Raw genomic sequence first — 18,872 nt, 5'->3', positions numbered from 1 at the left:
CGCTTCCATCTCCTTCGCCTCCTCCTCCTTCCCCCAGCCACCCGCGCAATCATAACCGGTTCAGGCCGGCCGGGGTGCCCCGAAAAGAAGAGAGGGGGCGGGGGGAACACAGGGTTTAACACCCGGAGGAGGAGGAGAAATAGAAGGTGGAGACCAGAGGAGGGGTCCGGCGCCCTCCCTCCATGTGGCCGCCGTTTCTGCGGAGTTCGGAGGGGGCAGAGGGCGGCGGCTCCCCGGGCAGCGCGTAGCGGGACGGATTGTCCAATACTCCAGCAGGGGCCGGGGCCGGGGCCGGGCCCGGGCCCCTGGATAAAAAGTCGCCCGGCAGGCCTGGAGCTGCAGGGGAGAGCAGCAGCCGAGGTCCCGACCGCACCACCCGCCGGGTTCTCCCGGGGCACCGCTCCCTGTGCTGCGCCCCAGAGTCCCCCACCAAGGCCGGTACACAGGTAAAGGACTGGAGCTCACGGGGAGGGTCCCAAGGGTCAGCAGCCATCGTGCTTTCTAGCCTCGCAGAGGCGAGAGGTAACTCCTCCGATTCTGGATTGGAGGAGGAGGCGGCGACGACACTGTCACCAGCGGCCAGGCAACTTGGAACCGGTTTCTTGTGTGGAGTGTGGGCTGAGGGGTTGAGTGTACTTGCTACGTTCGCGCCCACCCCTTGACAACCCTTTTTTGATGGAGTGCTTCTTCGCGGTGGGCAGGTTTTCCCAGGAATCTGCGGCATTTGCACTGAGTTTGGGGGGTGGCGGTGGGGGGTGGTTCTGGAGTGGGGACAGCGTCCTCAGATGGGGTTTGAGACAGCTTCAGGGGCTGCTGGTGGCAGAGCGGGGAGTAGAGAGGATGCGACCCACGTGGGCCCCCATTTCCCAGAGGGCAGCGAGGCCTCCAGGACCCTGGCTTGGTGCCCCTGAGAGGGTCGGAGTTGGGGCGCCACGGGTGCTCCTGGGCTGTGAGGAAAGCAGAGCTCGGGGCGGGAGGATATTGCGCTGCTGCGCCAAATTCAGCACCACCAGGTCAGCCACCGGCGAACGCAGGAGCCCAGCCTCCGTGACCGCCGCGGAAGATGCCGGCACCTGGGCCTCTGGGACACAGAGGAACTTGTGAGGACTTGGTGCTGAATGCTCCAGAATGCTTCATCTGCGGCTCTGCCTAGATATCCTACTCTGACTTCAGAGCCCAGAGACTTTGGGAAGAGCTGGTAACCATTTAAAAAGTTGGTCGTCAAAAACAAATCAATGCTTCTTGGGATGCCAGGTCTAATCCAGCACAGGTCAGTCCATCCAGAAGGTTTAGGCGAGATTTACACTAAATATATTTCTTATATAGTAAGTTATTTAATAGAACATTAAAAAAAGAACAATTTCCCAATGTCACAGTTAGTTGAAGTGTATTTGTTTTTTAATTACCTGGCTAGTAATTCTGATCGTGAGTGGATTCCCCTGCCTCTAGAGTAGTCAATTGTTCCATCAAATTATGTTAGTTGGGTAGGTTTGAACATTGTCTTGATTTGAATTGGCTTTAGCTGTGAGAAATTGTTCTGGCTGGTTTAGGCAGAGGACTGAGAAAGCTTGATTCTGAAGTGAAAACACCGATTATTAATTATACAATTACACCCTCCTATAAATAACAGGTGAATGCAGATAACAGGGATAGCACCCATATCATTGCAGTAAATGTTTTTTAAGGCCCTGAGAAGTGGCAATTACATAATATAATAGTTTAACCTGTAATTTTGAAAAAACGCATACTTTTAGCACCACTAGCTGCCTAAGAACATCCTTCTCTGTTTCTTCTCTTTTCTGTGTAGGCAAATGTGGTAACAAGGGCCCTTCATATCTATAAGCTAAATATAGGGAAGGACAAAAGATATGGGGAGATAGAGCATGACACTAGGAAATCTTTTCTGACTTCTGACTGTGACTCTGAAAAGATGGTGCTGATGATATGCATTGGTTGGTGTCTGAGTCTGTATCAGGGCACATCATGGTGCTTTGGGGTGATATGCATGAAACTAGAGCTAGAGGATGATAATTAGACATGGTCAGATTTTCAAGCTTTATTTCCTCACCCCTAATCTTTGAACTCTCCAATTTTTACAGTTTTCTTCAAGTGAGCTATCTCTTGAACTTAATTTATAGATTGCGTTGAGTATAAAAAGCCAGTGGGAGTGTGCAAAAGAAATGTCTTGTATAACTATAGCTTTCCAAGAAAGTATCACCTAACGACTTTAATTTTAATTAAAAATTACAAGAATGCATATATTTTGAGCTAGTTGGCCTTTTCTTTGGGAGATTCTTTATAGACCTAAAAGTATTCCTTATAGATTATGAGACTGAACTCTAACTAAAACTTAAATTCACGGAAAGAACACATGGTCCCTGCTTTCAAAGAGTTTAGCCTATGGGGAAAGATAGGCCTGTTTACAGATATCTACAATACAGGATAGTGTAAATGGAGTTACATGGCAGCGACATCAGCAGTGTGTTTTTGAGAAAAGCAGAGAAAAGAAGAGGTTCATTCAAGGTTAAGAGCAGAAAAGTTTTGTGGTGGGTGTAGCGTCGGAGTTGGTACATGAAGGAAAAGGATTTCCTCAATGGACAGGAGGCCTGCTGGAACAAGGGAATAGCACAGAGGTATGGGAGTGTGGTGTGTTCAAAGACAGCAGAGCAGGTTGGAGTGGCTGGAGCCTGGAATTTAAGATAGATACACTGGAAAGTAGGAAGGCGCTAGATGATGGAGAACGTTGCAAGCCAGACTAAGAAAATGTGATTGAAGATTATTATTATATTTATACCAATCATGTTAGCATCTATAACTGTAGTTTATATCTTGAAGTTCGATTTTGTAAGCATCCCCCTAAAATAAGTAAATGAATAAAATCTCAATTGTGTTTGGTTCCTATAAATGTTATTATGGAAGAGTATCATGTTCCAAATAAACTTCATTTTTGGGGGGAGTGCTCAGGCCAAATCTGATCTCTAGACCTCTAGAAATGAAAGTATGGTAATGTTAGTTTTCCAGAAGAAATGACCCATTTTTTAAATCTAATTTTTATTTAAATTCAGTTTCTCCCTTCTAAATCTGCAGTCTTACAGTGTAACAACTATTAGTCTGATTAAAACTTGGGATAGGAAAACACCTCTACTTTCCTGGACCAATATGCAGAGTAAAGCCACCTTCTATTCTCTGTTTCAACTGCCAATAATTATTATTATTATTATTAATGTTTATTAAACATTATATGTCAAGTGAGCCACACACTTTATTTTATAGAGGCATTACTTTTATCTTAGACTGAGAATTTTAATAAGGTCACTCAGCTAAATAAATGATGAGAGCAGGATTTGAACCCTAGAAGTCAATCTTGAGAGCTTATCCTTTGAACAATTGTGCTATAAATTAACAAAGGCATAATACATGATAACTGTTATGAATGGTAGTTAGAAACTGGGCCTGTTTCTGTTTTTTTTTTTTCTTTGCATCCTCCTTTAATTGAGATATGACATATAACATTTGTTACTTTTAGGTGTACAGCATGATTCAATGTATTTATATATTGCAAAATGATTACCATAATGAGTTTAGTTAACATACATCACCACACACAGTTGGAATTTTTTTAATGAGAACTTTTAAGATCTACTCTCGGCAATTTTTGTGTATATAATGCAGTATGTTAACTACACTCATCATGCTGTACCTTATACATCATTCTGATTAATTTTACTTTATACAATGTTTTGACACTTCTTCAAACTATTTTATGATCTTGTGCTTTTATGACCCACTCAAAAGAAACTCTTAAACTCTTTAAGAAAAGATGGTTATGGAAGGGATCTCCAACCCCCGGGCCAAGGACCAGTACAGGTCTGTGGCCTGTTAGGAACCAGGCTGCACAGCAGGAGGTGAGGGGGAGTGGCAAGGTTGAATCATTCCAAAACCCCAACCTTCCCGCCAACCCCCTCCCCCCACCCCTGGTCCATGGAAAAATTGTCTTCCACAAAACTGGTCCCTGGTGCCAAAAATGTTGGGGACTTCTGGGTTATGAGATAAGAAAAATATTAACAAATGTGATAGCATTAAATACAAAGACCAGACCTGCCAGATTCTCTGGAAGGGTGGCATTTTTAAATATTATTCTCATTATTCTCAATAAACCCCAAAGGTACCAGATCTTTTTGTATTTCTGCATCTCATATATGTTGCCATGAGTCTCGATATTTATTCTGAAAGTAATATAGCAAGTACACTAGTGTGTACACTACATACTAAAGTGTGTATTGATTGGGCTCTACATAATCATGTACATATTATGCAAAACATTAAAAGAACAAACTAGTGTAGGTAACATCATCAGAAAACTGCTGTTTGGGCCAAGTTTTGTGGGATATGGGTTGTGTGGAGCAGAGATAAGATGAATCAAGAGACTAGCAGTATAGGGAACATGGATAAGAGTTTAGAATATAGGAAGATGGTTATATCAATTCATAGCTAAGTGTCTGGCCCTCATTTTGCTTAATTTCACTTCATTAAATCTCTAGAACTTTTTATCTGTTCTCAGACTCTGATTACAAATTTTGCCATTTTCTCTTCTGAACCTGAGAGAAGAGCTTGGAAACAGGTGATTGTTCACTGGATTGGTCAGTAAGGGATCTTGATACTGGCATCACATGAACAAAGCAAATTGCGGGGGAGTGTCAGGAGAGCACGGGAGAAACTCTAAGTGTAAATCAATCTTGGTCTTGTGTCAGGGAGACATTAGGAAGTAAAAGGAACTGGAGAGAACATGCCCATTCGATGAAGGCCAAAGTTACTCAGTTCAAGGTAACTGTTATGTAAGAACGAGGGCCCAGTGTTGCCAGACCTTCTGATTTACCAAGAGAATCTGGAAATTCGGATTTTTGTGTGAAATCTTTCAGTTTTAAAACATTGGAAATTAATTCAAAATTGCTAAAAATAAAATAAAATAAAAAGTAGGCAAGCCAAACAAAACACCTCTAGAGATCTAGAGATTAGATTTGGCTTGAGCACAGCCAATTTGCTCTATTTCCAAATTTCCTTTTGGCTTCAGACTTCCGTGATTCTCTGCTCAATCCATTATATCTCTAACTGATTCCTTTCCTTTGCTAAAACATATTCCAGTGCTCACCATATCTAAATTGTGATAACTTTGGAGGAGCTCTTTGGCATGTGCTGGACTATATATAATAGATTGTTAAGGCCTTTAAGGTCAGAGGATGTCCTTTATTGATGGCCATGCTGCTGATATAATTCAGAGGCCCCAGCACTTAATTAATTGTGTTTGCCTTTTAGGGACAGTTAGTATGGTTTAAGTCCAGGACTCCAAGTGGTTTCCTTCCTGCTCTTCCTTCTCACCCAGAATGTGAGATAATAACCAGCTGGGGAATCGATCCTGGTTTCCATTTGGACAAGGTTTATTTCTAGGCTTGACTACGGTCCTCTGAATCGTACAAAAGAGTGTAGTTGCACTGTTGGATAATTGTTGGATCATAGGAGCAAAAGGGTGTTGAAGGAAATATGGGGCAGTCATTGTAGTAAGCAGACATAAGAATCTGAGAATATGCATCTTGAAATTAGACTAACGAGCTAGGAAAAGAAAGAATGTTTTCTTAAGATTTTAGTTGAATACTTACCTGGCAGGGGAGATACTATGATCAAGGGCGAGGGTTATCCATTGCACACCGGATGTGCTGACTCCTGCAATTTCCCCAAATGCGGGAAACTCGACTGCATAATTTGTGGTAGTGGGGACTGTGTTCACGCTCTCCCCTGGGGGAAAAATAAGATTTTCGTTGATGCGAAAATTAGGTTATGATAGCAATGTAATCAGTAAATGAAGCAAAGACAATTGAAGGGGAGACCAGGTGTAAGTGTTGCTGGGTGGAATCATGTATGACTGACCTGGTTAGGGGTCTTGGGAAAGCCGTCTCCATCAGGTGCCATCTGCTTCAATCCCAGAATAAGACTTCTACTGGCAGTCTTAGGTTGTTTAGAGATTTTCAGCTGAAGATCTTCAGTAGTAGTAACACCTGATATGGGTTAGTAGTAAGATTTTTCCCTTGGGGCTGAAGGGCATCTTTATGGAGATGGCATTTTCAGTAGACACAATCTGCAGGTTGGAGATCATGATGGTCTCCCGAGAGCATGCTATGGAAAGACTGCTTTACGGACTGTGAGTTAGTCTTAAGTATTTTACAGTAAATCAGGAGGTCTCCTTTCAGCAGTGCAGGTTCATATATTTCTTGAACTAATCTCATGGGTCTGCCAGAAATAATTTCAAAAGGAGATAGTCTATGTTTGCTGGAGGGAGTAGGTCTTAGGTTGAGCAATACCAAGAGAAGAGCCTTATAGGCCAAGGCAGACTGAAAGACTGCAAGTCTTACCAATAGAGTTTTGATTACCCTGTTAATCCATTCTATAAGACCAGAGGTCTGGCGATAATAAGCATAATTTGTAAAATCTGCCAGGTCTTACAGATTGTATAATCTGTCCTGTGAAATGAGTTCCCCAGTCACTATGGATCTCTGAGGTGATTCCCCAAGTGGAGAGGTTTTTCACTAAGAGTATCTCACTCATTGCTGACACTGTGGTTCTCTGTCATGGGAATGCTTCCACCTAATGAAAAATGCATACAACTCTTTACTAACACAGATTTGTATCCTTGAGAAGGAGGCAACTAAACAAAGTCCATTTTGTGAGACCTTAAATGGCCCTAGAAGTGAGAGGGAAAATGCCCCAGAGAAGTATGAATGGGTTTTCCAGCATTGTACTTTGGGAAGATTTGGTATTTTTAGTATTCCTGGGAAGCTATCTTCGGAGACGGCTTCCAGTAGTATTGTTTTCCCCATAAAACCATATGTGTCAGTGTTTTAGTGAGTTAAGCCATGTACATATTGTAATATATGACATATGTAATCAGAGAGGAGTGGTTGGTAGTTCAGACCTACCTGTAAGTTTCTTTTAGGGTCAGATTTACAGCCTTATTCTGACCATTTAAAAAAAAATTTTTTTTTTTGTTAAACAGCCAAATGACATCCTTCCATATGTTGTTTTTTAAAATCCCCAATGACTTCAGTTGGTAGCTTAGGTGTTTCCATTAGGGACTGAGATTGTTTTCATGCTGCTAACTTAGCAGAAGTGTCAGCCAAATGATTACCTCTACTTTCTTCTGTGTTTGCCATTGAATGTCTAGGGATCTTTATGATTACTAAAGATTTAGATAACTGGATAACCTCTAAGAGTTCTAAAACATAAGAAGTGTTTTTTATCTTTGGTCTGGAAGAAGTCAAGAATTCTCTCTGTCACCAGAGAACATCTCTCAGAGGAGGTGGAGGCTATCTTCAGTGGATGCTTCCTCAGAAGGTGAGCAGAGGGGGAAGTTGTCCATGGATTGTAAAAGGGTAGACCTGGAAGGAAACTCTATATTGGCAATATCTGCCTTTAAAATTTGGAAAAGTAAGTCAGACTTCCAGTGTAGGCCTCAGGCATTACTGTCCAAGTATATTGTTGTTCTTTCTATGTGAGAGAAAATAAAAATTGGTTTTCAGGATCAACAGGGATGCTAAAGAAAGCACTACAAAGAACTGTAACTGAAAAGAATTTACTTTCTGGTGCTGTGATTGAGTGTAAGGTATAACGTTAGGCTCAGCTGGGTGGTAAGTTATGATTATGTTATTTATGGCTCTTAGATCTTGAATAAGTCTCTATTTACAGGGAAGATAGGAGTATTATGAGGGCTTATGCAAGGAATGATGAAGCCTCGTTTGTAATATTCCACATTGATAGGTTTGATTCCTTGAATGGCCTCTGCATTTAAAGGGTATTGACCTATGTCAGACAGAAGTTTATTTTTGTCAATTTAAATTTTCCATCACTGGTGTGGAATGAATGCAATCAATGTTGGTGGCACTTCTTTGACCAAAGTTATTTTGTAATGGAATCTCGAAAAGGGTTTGGTTCAGTTAAAGTGACTGAAAAAACTGAAATAGCTATGAACAAGTCCACGGCTGAGGACTTTTGAGTGTTATTAATTAGAAGCTCAAGATGTAAGAATATTTTCCCCTTTTGAAGGAAGAATATATGGGCTTTGTGAGTTTCAAAATAAAAGTCTCATCTCAAGAGATGAACAGCAGCAGAGGAAACCAAAAGAAATTGGTGGGTCCCTGAACAGATCCAAGTTGAAAGGAAATCGGCAGGGATTTGGAGGCTGTCATGGGTTGACTGGATACTCCCACCATTTTATGGTTTCAGTACTCTGAGGAAGGGGAATGGAGAGGCTGGTGAGGTTAAGAACTGATAAGATGGCTCTGATATCTTGGTTACCTCATTCTCAAATTAGATCAATTTCTCCTAAAGAATTAGTTGGGAGCATGGTATAAATCCCCTTTTGATCCTTTGAGCCTTTGAACCTTATTGCTGAGATAACTTAGGTTGGAAACTTTAAGGAGGATTCACAAATTTTATAGGCTTGAATTTGTTGTATTGGTTGGCCTTGTAATTGTCTTTTCAGCTTTAAGCAATCTTTTATCCAATATCCGGTCTAATTACAGACCCCTTGGAATGGTGGTTTGCCTTGGGGAGTATTTTGCTGTCAGTTGTAATTGTAGGCTCATTGCCTGTATTTGGGCACGTAGGGCTTGTGTGGCTTCCTTTTTGATATCTTTTTGGGTAGCTCGGGAGAGCTTCTCAGCATAGTTTACTAAATCATGGGTTTGCATAGGGCCCAATTAAGTTGTAATTTTTTTTCATTTACTTGTTCAAATTCATCTTGTAGACCCTCAACAAAAGCTGAATTAAAAAGCATTGAGGTGTCATCATTAACTTCGTCAAATGGTTAAAAACATTTTCAAATCTATCATAGTCATCAAAAACAGTTTCATTGGATTTCTAAACACTTTTTTTGACTTTTCTTTCAATCGATAACTTGAAAAGCCCTGAGTATCTTTTCACGAAGGCCAGTTTAGCTAGCTTTGCAGCTTTGCTCATGGCTTCTCGTCCTCGACAGGAAAAACCTCCCGTAGGGTTTTGCCATCCCACCTTGTTTAACCGTTTTCTGGCATGTCCTTCTCCTACAGGCATATGGATAGAGTGATAGAGGTCAGAGAACTATGACTCATGTTTGGATAGTAAGCAGAAATTCTCAGTAGGGTCCTCTCCGAGATTAAAAACATCTTTAGTAATGGTATAGAGCTCAGCTTTAGTCCATGGGGTATAAGAAATAAGGGGTTGTCGATCCTTTCAGGTCCATCTGATGGTTTAACTTTAAATGAGACAGTAAGCGGGGGGGAGGGGGAAGGGGGAAGGCAGATGGGGAAAATTTAAATCATTTCTTCAATTTAATTAATTAATTAATTAAAAAAATAAATGGGACAGTAAGAGCAGGGGTATCTGATGGAGCCTCAGGCTCATTATTATAAAATGGGAGTTCAATGAGTGAAGGGTAAAGAGGGGGAGGACAGGCTGACAGCAAAGGAGCAGAAGGTACAGACAGTGAGATGTCAGAAGAACATTTAAAAGTTTCCTCAAGTTTGGTAAGCCTCTGAGACAACTTGGAATTTGCTTTGGTTAATTTAGAATTTATGTTTTAGAAGGAAGCCATTTTTGAATCACCTTATATGTTTGGAGGCCTTCAAATGCCAATTAAAATATGCTTCTCGTTTAGGTTGATTAATGTTGTAGTTTCTTTCCCCCAATTGTAAGAAATGTCATAATAGCAAGATTGCCTAAATTGGTATGAGACCTTAGAGGAGGAATGACCTTAGAGGAGTCAAGATGGCTTCAAGTAGGAGAAGACATTTAGACTGTCTTGAAGGAGAAGCAGGAGTTTGTCAGTAGGCAAACTGAAGAAAGGCATTATAGCCCCCTCTAGCAAGCCAGTGGGGGCTGAAGGGTCAAAGGCATAGAAGAGGCAAAGAACATGGCTTAAGCGCTAGATTGTGACAGTGGCTTGGGGACCACAGGTTCGTGGGCCATCCTATAGAGGTGTAGTTGGGGTCGAGTCATTGCAAATCTTCTAAAACCAAAAGAATCAGGGAACTTAGCTGGGTCTTTAAAGATCTAAAAACCTAATATATGAACAAAACATGGATTTGTTGAAGTAATTTTTTATATTTAAAAAATTTTATTAATAATTTTTGAATAACATGATTCATTGATGGAGGGTTGTAAGCTCCATGAGGACAGGAACAATCATCTTTGATTTTCTTGTGCACTTATAATAAATTAAACAAAAACTTGTGTTCTGCTAATGAATAAATTGTGGGTGGTGAGGAACCATTGAAAGATTTGAAAGGCTGGAAGCAGAATTTGAGATGATCAGAAGCATAGTTTAGAAAAATGTTTCTGGCTGCAGCCTGACAAAAGAAACTATAACAGAGAGAGTGTAAGCAGAGGGGTCCATCAGTAGGTGGCTGTGACAGTACAAGGATTTACAGAGGAGATAGAGAGGAAGAAGCCGATCACAGAGCTCTTTGTCTGCAAGACCCTGTTTCTGGATGACATAGGACAGTAGGGAGGTGATGTGGGGAGGAGATGAAGAGGGGGCTTTCTGCTTGGTCAAATGGAATTATGGTGACAGTTTTCCAGGAGGAGGAGGAATTCTGGATATGTTGAGTGTGAGAGGCCTGAACATATCCAGGACATTTTGAGGGGAAATGCTGAGAAATTGGTTAGAAATGGAAATCTGAAGTTCTGAAGAGAGGTCAGGCCTGAGGATGGAGACTTTGGAGTCTGTCCTTTGCATAGCTGTGATCTTTTGGTGAGGCTAGAGAGCTGATAGGGGGTCATGTGGGAGTGGGCTCAGGAAAGCCAAGGGAGCAGTGCTGTGCACAGAAGAAAGAGGTAGACTGAGAGGGTGTACACAGACTCAATGATAAGGAGGTGGGAGGCATCATAGTAGGAAAATTTTCTTGTTCGATTACATGGAAGCCAGAAAACACTGAGTTGAAGAGTGATTAGGAGCTGAGAACTTAGAGGCAAGGAGAGTACTGTCTCAAGTTTTTCTAAGAAGACCTTTAAAAGATGCAACAATAATAACAGTATCTGTAAACATTTGCTCTATGCCAAGCACCATGCCTAATGCTTCGTAGAGATTTCTTATATTTTTATAAAAGTCTTAAGAGGAAGGAGTTCTTACTATTCCCATTTTATAGATCAAGAAACTGAGAAAGTCGTTAACTTGCCTAAAGTCGCATGGCTAATGGCAGAGCCTCAGTATGACCCCAGGAGAAACTACTCCAGGGTTTATGTTCTTACTGTGACCCACAGTAAGATGTATTTTATAGCCCAGCGCCGCTCACATATGCAGACACACATATAAACACTGAAGCAAAGTTTCACCAAAATAGTGCTGAACCCTTATAACCATCCAGGAGGTGCTCTTATATTTTCTGTTCTCCTCTGTTCTATTCAAATTCCAGTTTTTAAAAATGCTTCTCACAATCTGTGATTTATTTTGCACCTATGACTCATTGCACAGTTTGAACAGTACCTCTCTAGACCACCACTTTGCTTCCCAAACTATAGCTCTTTTCTATTAAATTCTACAAACATTTATTTAGTGTCTACTATATGCATAGATGTGAAAAGAACAAAAAGAATATAATATGTGCCCTGTCCCCAGAGAATTTTTAGTGTAGTGAAAAAACAGAAAGAAAGACAAGGAAATGGCTAATTAGAATGCATACCAGATGAAATAAGTAGAGAGAAGTATAAGCAGCATATAGTGGAAACAGAGAAAACAGTGGTTAATATTGGCTCTAAATATATTTTGATTTAACTAGTAATGTTTAGTGTATTTTGCTCTATGAGAACATTAAAGGACTTTTGTGGAATGAATAAAACTGTCTTAGGTGAAGACTTTTAAGAATAAAGGCCAACCCTTTCCGTCGGCTGAGAAGCTTCGTTAAAATCTCCCCTCCCATGGTTGTTGTGTCTAAGTCAGCGCCCCCCACAGAACCCAAATGACTGTGGAAGCTCTTCATTGGAGGTTTGAGCTTTGGAACAACTGATAAGAGTCTGAGGAGCCATTTTGAGCAATGGGGAATGCTCACAGACTATGTGGTGATGAGATCCCAACACTGAGCACTCCGGAGGCTTTGGGTTCGTCACGTGTGCCACTGCGGAGGAAGTGTATGCAACTATGAAAAGAAAGCCACACAGGTGGATGGAAGAGTCGTAGAGCCAAAGAGGGCTGTCTCGAGAATATTCTCAAAGACCTGGTGGTGCCCACTTAACTGTTAGAAAGATGGTTGTTGGTAGTATTAAAGAAGACACTGAAGAATATCACCTAAGAGATTATTTTATTTTGAATAGTATGAGAAAATCGAAGTGATTGAAATGATGACTGAGCGAGGCAGTGGCAAGAAGAGAGGCTTTGCTTTTGTAATCTTTAATGACCATGACTCTGTAGACAAAATTGTCTTTCAGAAATACCATACTGTGAATGGTCACACCTATAAAGTGAGGGAAGTTCTATCTATGCAAGAGATGGCTAGTGCTTCATCCAGCCAAAGAGGTTGAAGTGGTTCTGGAAACTTTGGTGGTGGTCATGGAGGTGTTTCGGTGGGAATGACAGCTTTGGTCGCAGAGGAAATTACAGTGGTCAAGATGGCTTTTGTGACAGCCGTGGGGGATATGGTGGCAATGGGGATGGCTATGATGGATTTGGTAACGATGGAAGCCATTTTAGAGCTGGCAGAAGCTACAGTAATTTTGGCGATTATAATAATCTTCAAATTTTGGACCCATGAAAGAAGGAAAGTGGAGGCCGGAGCCCCTATGATGGTGGAGACCAACACTTTGCCAAACCACGAAACCAAGGTGACTGTGGCAGTTCCAGCAGCAGCAGTAGCTATGGCAGTGTCAGGAGACTTTAATTACTGCCAGGAAACAAAGCTTAGCAGATGAGGAGAGCCAGAGAAGTGATGGGGAAGCTACAGGTTACAACAGATTTGTGAACTCAGCCAAGCACAGTGATGGCAGGGCCCAGCTGCTACAAAGAAGACATGTTTTAGACAATACTCATATGTACATAGACAAAAGACTTGAGGACTGCATTTGTGACTAATTGTTTAACAGGTTATTTTAGTTTCTGTTCCGTGGAAAGTGTAAAGCATTCCAACAAAGGGCTTTAATGTAGATTGTTTTTCGTACCCATGTTTTTGATTGCTTAATGTAATAGTCTAATCATGACAGTGAATACATTTGTCTTAAAAAAAAAGAAAAGAATATAAAGTCCAGAGGAGATTTGAAGACCATAATATTCAAAGGTCCTGAATGGTCAAAGTATCATTATTTAGATATCGGTTTGTTCAGTATAAGCCCCTGAAAGATGTCAGCAAATACATTCATGTTAAAGAATATCCATTAAAAAAAAAAGTTTTAAAATCAAAGAGTTTTGGTTAAAAGAAAAAATTTACAGTCAACTTTCCAAAGTAAAAGAATGCACACATAGGGACCATTTATGACTTTGTATTAGGTGATAACTCCTGGGGTTAAGTGCAAAGAGCCCCAGATATAATCTAGCAAACAGCCTGTGGACACTGGAGTAGCATGAAGAGTATTACTGCTTATCTGATAGAGTTTTATATATTTTAAAAAGCCACCATTTGAAAGTCCTTCATATTGTGTCTGATACATAGAAAGTGGTAATTAAAAGTTATTCCAAGGTGTGGCTAAATCATAGTACATTTAAGCATTGAAAATGTTCTTTATTCTACTGTATTGGGAATTCCCAAGAAAGGATGGTACCATGATTGCGATTTAAGGACATTTGAAATATTTTTCCATTGCCATGATTGAAATGGGTAAAAAAAAAAAAAAAAAAAAAAAAAAAAAAAAAAAAATCAATTCAAATAACTAAGAGCAGTCACATCTTTCATTTTATGCTCAAGACATGCAATTATTTAAGATGGGCTGTAGTGTTGTATTCCACTCCTTTTGCTCAATAACCGCATATTGAAATCCCCTGGAACCCTTTAACAACCTGGCCTCAACCCCAGAGATTCCATTTTCCTTGGTCTAGGGTGCACCCAGGCATTGGTCATTTTTAACCTCCTACAGTGATCCTACTGTGGAACCAGGTTTGAAATCCCATGCAGGTCTTAGTGGATGCTTTGATGATTAGAAATATGCTCATGTGGATACAATCTTAAAATGGGGTTTTTCATTTGCTTTTTTGATGTACATAGAGTTACCACTTTTTCTTGAGAACTGGTTTAGCAAAGAAAATCTTGGGAATCTTTGGAATAAGGAAGGAGTCTCCTTGAACTGGGGGAATAGTAGAAAACTGGGGTATGAAGAGTGCAGACAAATGACTTCATGAAGTGTGTAAGACAAAGTAGCTGATTTAAAAAGTCACTTGTAGTACTTGTCAGCTTTGATGATTAATTCTCACCTCTATTCGACCAGCAGATATTCTCATAACTGCCCAGCAGCTTCTGGGAAAGGGATGCTAGTAAGTTATGTAGCTTCCTGAGTTGAGAAGAAAAGGAAGGAAGGAAATGAAAGGAAGAAAGAAAATGAAAGGAAAGAAACGAAAGCAAACCTTGTTGGGACTTCAATGCCTCTTTGTTTTGTCTTCTCTTGGTTCTTCGTGACCTAAGAGCAGATAGTCTTTGACATTGTCACCTTTCTTCATTGAGACTTCCCTCTTCCCATTTGCTGACTTTTTCTTACTGTCAGGAAATCATCCAAGATGCTGAAAAAATGCCATTTCCATATCTTTTTTTTTTTTTTTTTGAGGGAAGAATTTGGTAATAATGATTGTGCGTGCATGACACACACACACTATTGTGGCAGGGAAGTGGGGGAGTCATGGATAGTATGGCCATTTGTATTTATAGTGATCATATTTTCTATGTCAAGATAAAAAAATATTTTTATAACATCCGATTGTGTTTAAATGGATAAAAAATAATGATAATTTATATTGAGATTACCTTGTGCTGAGCACTGTGCTAAGTATGTAAACTAACTCATTTACTCATCACAACAGTCTGATGAGGTAAGTACTATTATTCCCCTGACTTCATAGATGAAGCAAGTGAGGCACAGAGATGTTTAAGTGACATTCTGAAGGTCCCATTCTTGGCTAGTATTAGAGCTGAATGTGCACTCAGGTTCTCTAGGGCCCAACCCCATGCTCCTATACCTTATGCTAAATTTTCTAGAATATATATTTTCACATATTTATATAAATAAATATCTCTCTGTGTACTTGCATGGAACTGTAGCTATTAACATAACAGAAAATAGGAAATTCTTCTAGCCATTCTTCGGGACCACATAATACCATTACCAAAAGACCCTGGCTTCTCCCTACTACCTTCCCCAAACTGAGAGGTTGTTTTGCCAATTTGAACAGATTAGTAGGTGACTTCATCATCATGTTAACAATTTTATTATACTTACCACTATCATCATCAACATTATCATCATCATTAGAATCTTCTCAGAGTTTTACTTGCTGACCCCAAGCCTGTTCTGTTTGGATCGCAGAGGCTGGCTGGAGCATGTGGCTTGGAACCGGAGAGGTGGGGAGACTGTTTTGGCACTGGCTGCCTGGAGATTCTTGGAGCTGCTCTTCTCCACGTCTTTTCCAGGGCTGCCATACAGCAGAAGGATGGCATTGTGGGTGGCTGAGTGATTCTCTAAAGGCAATGTGCCCAGGCTTGGCCATCTAGGACAATGCAAAAGAGACAGGAAAAGATTTTTCTGTTTTCTGGCTGGCAGTGTGTGCTTGTTATCTCTGGGGCCGCAAGGGTGAAACAGTGCTCATTCTCTAGCTAGACCAGCCAAGAGATTTTGGGTATTTGCCACATCGAAGTAAATGTGTAGTTAATAACATTGCCACCATCAGTGGAAACAGAGCCAAATGTCACAAATGAAGAGAGAGTAGGCAACTGTCCATTCCTTTGTTCTCCCTCTGTGCTCCAAGGCACTTAGAAAAATAAAAGTCATGATCTCCTGAGAAAGTCTAATTATTCTGCTCTCTTGTTTTGTAAAAGTTTGATTCTTTGGAGAAAGATACTTACTTTTCATAACCTTCCAAATCACTTAGGTGCATTAGCATGTTAGGGGTTGATTTTTTTTAATTGTTCGATAATTTCTCATACCATTTTCTTTTATTTTTATTAAAAAACATTTACAAATCTGAAGATAAATGGATGTAATCATATTTTAAATTTTGTGCCAGATAGTGATCACCTTCTCATTTTCCCAAATATTTTATAGAACATAACTTGCCATGGTCATCACTCCTATGGAATTTTTGCTTTTGTTTCTGTTCGAAACCTAGATGTGATATCAGTAGAGATTTTTGAGGGTAAATAAATTTTGTCCTTGACAGTATAGATGGCAAGCGCTAGCTGCTGCATTGGGGTGGATAGGCTCAGAGCACAAGAGTTTCCACTTGCTCCAGTCCCCCCGACCCCGATTATCCCTAACTGCCTTTTATCCTCTCTTTCCTCCCTCACCTGTGTCTTTCCTCCACTGAGATAGAATATTTGACAGTTGGTCAGAAATTATTCTTCAATAGGGCAGTGATTCTCAGCCCTGGGTGAACATTAGAATGATGTAAGAGGTCAGCCTCCATCCCAGAGCAGTCCGGTAGCAGTGATGTTCAAAAGCTCCCCACCGAATTGCAGTGCAGTCAGGGTCAAGATCCACTGTGACTGGGCAACATTTTTCAGAGTGCATCTATGGATGACCTGGGTCAGAATCACAGGGCAACTTTTTAAAATGCAAATTCTGAAATTCCTAACACACTACAAAAGCTTAAGCCTTGAACAGGAAACTCGAAAGGAAACCAAATTCTAGAAATAAACATTTCTTTTGAATTATTCCAAATTGCAGTCTGCCAAAATCCAGATCTTGGTTTAAATGTTCTAAGCATTAAAAAATAACTAAAGATTAAAAAGTCTTAGAAGCCCTAGATTTATAAATGATGCAGTTTTTAGTTGCTGTAGAACTCTGGTATAACTAGTAATTACTCCTTAGAAAGTGGCTCTCAAGTTACCAGAAATCCCTTATGGTTATTAAAGTAATTGCTAACATTTATTAAATTTTTTTACTGTGTGGTAGGCACACAGAACTTTGCACTTTAAATTCACTTTTATCCCATTTTATAGATGAGAAAAGTGAGACTTAGAGACATTGAGTAATTGACTTAGAAATGCATGGCGAGTAGTATAGACTGGATTGGAACCCGGATGCACATCTAATAACAAAGCTCATTATCTTAACCATTACCCAGTTCCTACTATTCTAGAAGGAGATACTAGAAAAATTTTTCTTCTTCCCCTTCACTCCATCTTTATGGTGAAACTAAGAGGAAAAAAGGGAAGCTATCAAGCAATTGAAATATCGTTAACTTGCTCTATATCTTTTTTTTTAACTTGCTCTATATCTTCTATCTACATAAAGCAGCCAAAGGTCACTAAAGTTTACATCAGAAACCCTGAAATTGTTGTTTTCATTGCTTAGATTCCTCTTTTATGATGTGTAGTCATACCTGTACTTTAACATCTTAACTATATCCCTTATGCTCGTCTCTCATTACATGAAATTTAATTTATATTTGAATTCTGAGCTTCAGTATATATTAAGTATATTTTTTTACCTATATTTCATTAGAAATCCCAAAGAATTGCTTAACATCATTTTTATTAGAATACCCAAAGAATGATTTGTTTATGTACATTTTTATGAGAATTCCCAAAGTTTTTTCTCAATTCCCAGAATCCCTTTACCTAAACTGTAGTGGTGGAAAACAAATGGTGGATGTTTGGAGAGGCCAAAAGTCACAGTAGGGAAAGTCACAGTATGGGAACTGCTTCTGGTAGAATGGGTGTGGCTTTAGTTTATAAAACTCATTACCTATATTGCAGTCAGAACTGAAACATAATTTTCAGTGGCTTTTAAATGTGTTTTAACAACTTTATTGAGATATAATTCAGATATTATAAAATTCATCCGTTTAATGTATATAGTTCAGCGAATTTTATTCAAGAATTGTATAAACTGTACCACATCTGTAAAATATTTAAAAATAACTTAAAAACATGTTCATTAGCCCTAAAAGAAACTTGTACCTTTTAACAGTTTTTCTCCATTCCCATCCCTCAAGCTTTTTTCCAAAGTGCTTTTCCTCCCACAATCACCATATGAGGCTTTCGATCCTCCACATCCTGGCCCGAGGTCTAGAGCCTTCCATATAATAAGAGGGGCAAAAATGTAAGCGAAGAAAGATTAGGAAGCCCAGTATGCTTTAGACTTTTGACACCCTTAAGGATTACCAGAATAAGACAAATTCCACCTGCAATCAACCATTTTTTCCTGAGAGAGTGTCACATGATTCTAGGCTCTTCACTAAAATAAAGTGCTTCAGCACCAGGTAATTTGGTAGTGACTGAGATGCAAATAAAAATTTGCTGTTTTTACCTTCTATAATTCAAGTTAAAAATGTATCTAGAAATTTCCCGTGAGATATTTATAGATAACATTCAAAAAAGGGTTATTCAAGAATGATTATCATTGGAGGAACACAGGCAAGAGAGAACTGTCACCTGAAAATAAGAGCAAATTATAAATTATTTGAATTATTGAAAAGATAGTATAGTACATATGTGTACAATTCAGGGGCAGAAAGCTTCTCTGTCAATATTAATTGTTCATAAATGCCAAGTATGCAATTCTAACATCCCATATCCTGGAAAATAGAAATTCTCAGCCAGTGTAGAGTTGAAGAAATAACAAAGGATTGGCATAATTTGAACAAACTAAATGCAATCTAAGGCATTGGAGCTTAAAAGCTTTATACCATGAGTAAAAGCTTTTAACAAAAGTCTTTT

General features: G+C 39.7%; 1 protein-coding gene and 1 pseudogene across 2 annotated transcripts in view; both read left to right on the top strand.

Annotated features, from left to right (window-relative positions):
• The first annotated feature begins 320 nt into the window (after positions 1–320).
• The window catches only part of SLC16A9 (solute carrier family 16 member 9), a 43,860-nt gene continuing 25,308 nt past the window's right edge, over positions 321–18,872 (top strand). For both annotated transcript variants that reach the window (XM_039871863.1, XM_039871862.1), the window contains exon 1: positions 321–446. The gene's annotated coding sequence lies outside the window, so the exon portion shown is untranslated. The remainder of the gene's footprint in view (positions 447–18,872) is intronic.
• On the top strand, positions 5,647–5,792 carry LOC120609751 (uncharacterized; annotated as a pseudogene).

Source organism: Pteropus medius, unplaced genomic scaffold (assembly GCF_902729225.1).
Source record: "Pteropus medius unplaced genomic scaffold, Ma_sr-lr_union100, whole genome shotgun sequence".
NCBI lineage: Eukaryota > Metazoa > Chordata > Mammalia > Chiroptera > Pteropodidae > Pteropus > Pteropus medius.
The sequence above is the reverse complement of the archived record's forward strand: the minus strand, read 5'-3'. Positions and strand labels throughout refer to the sequence as shown.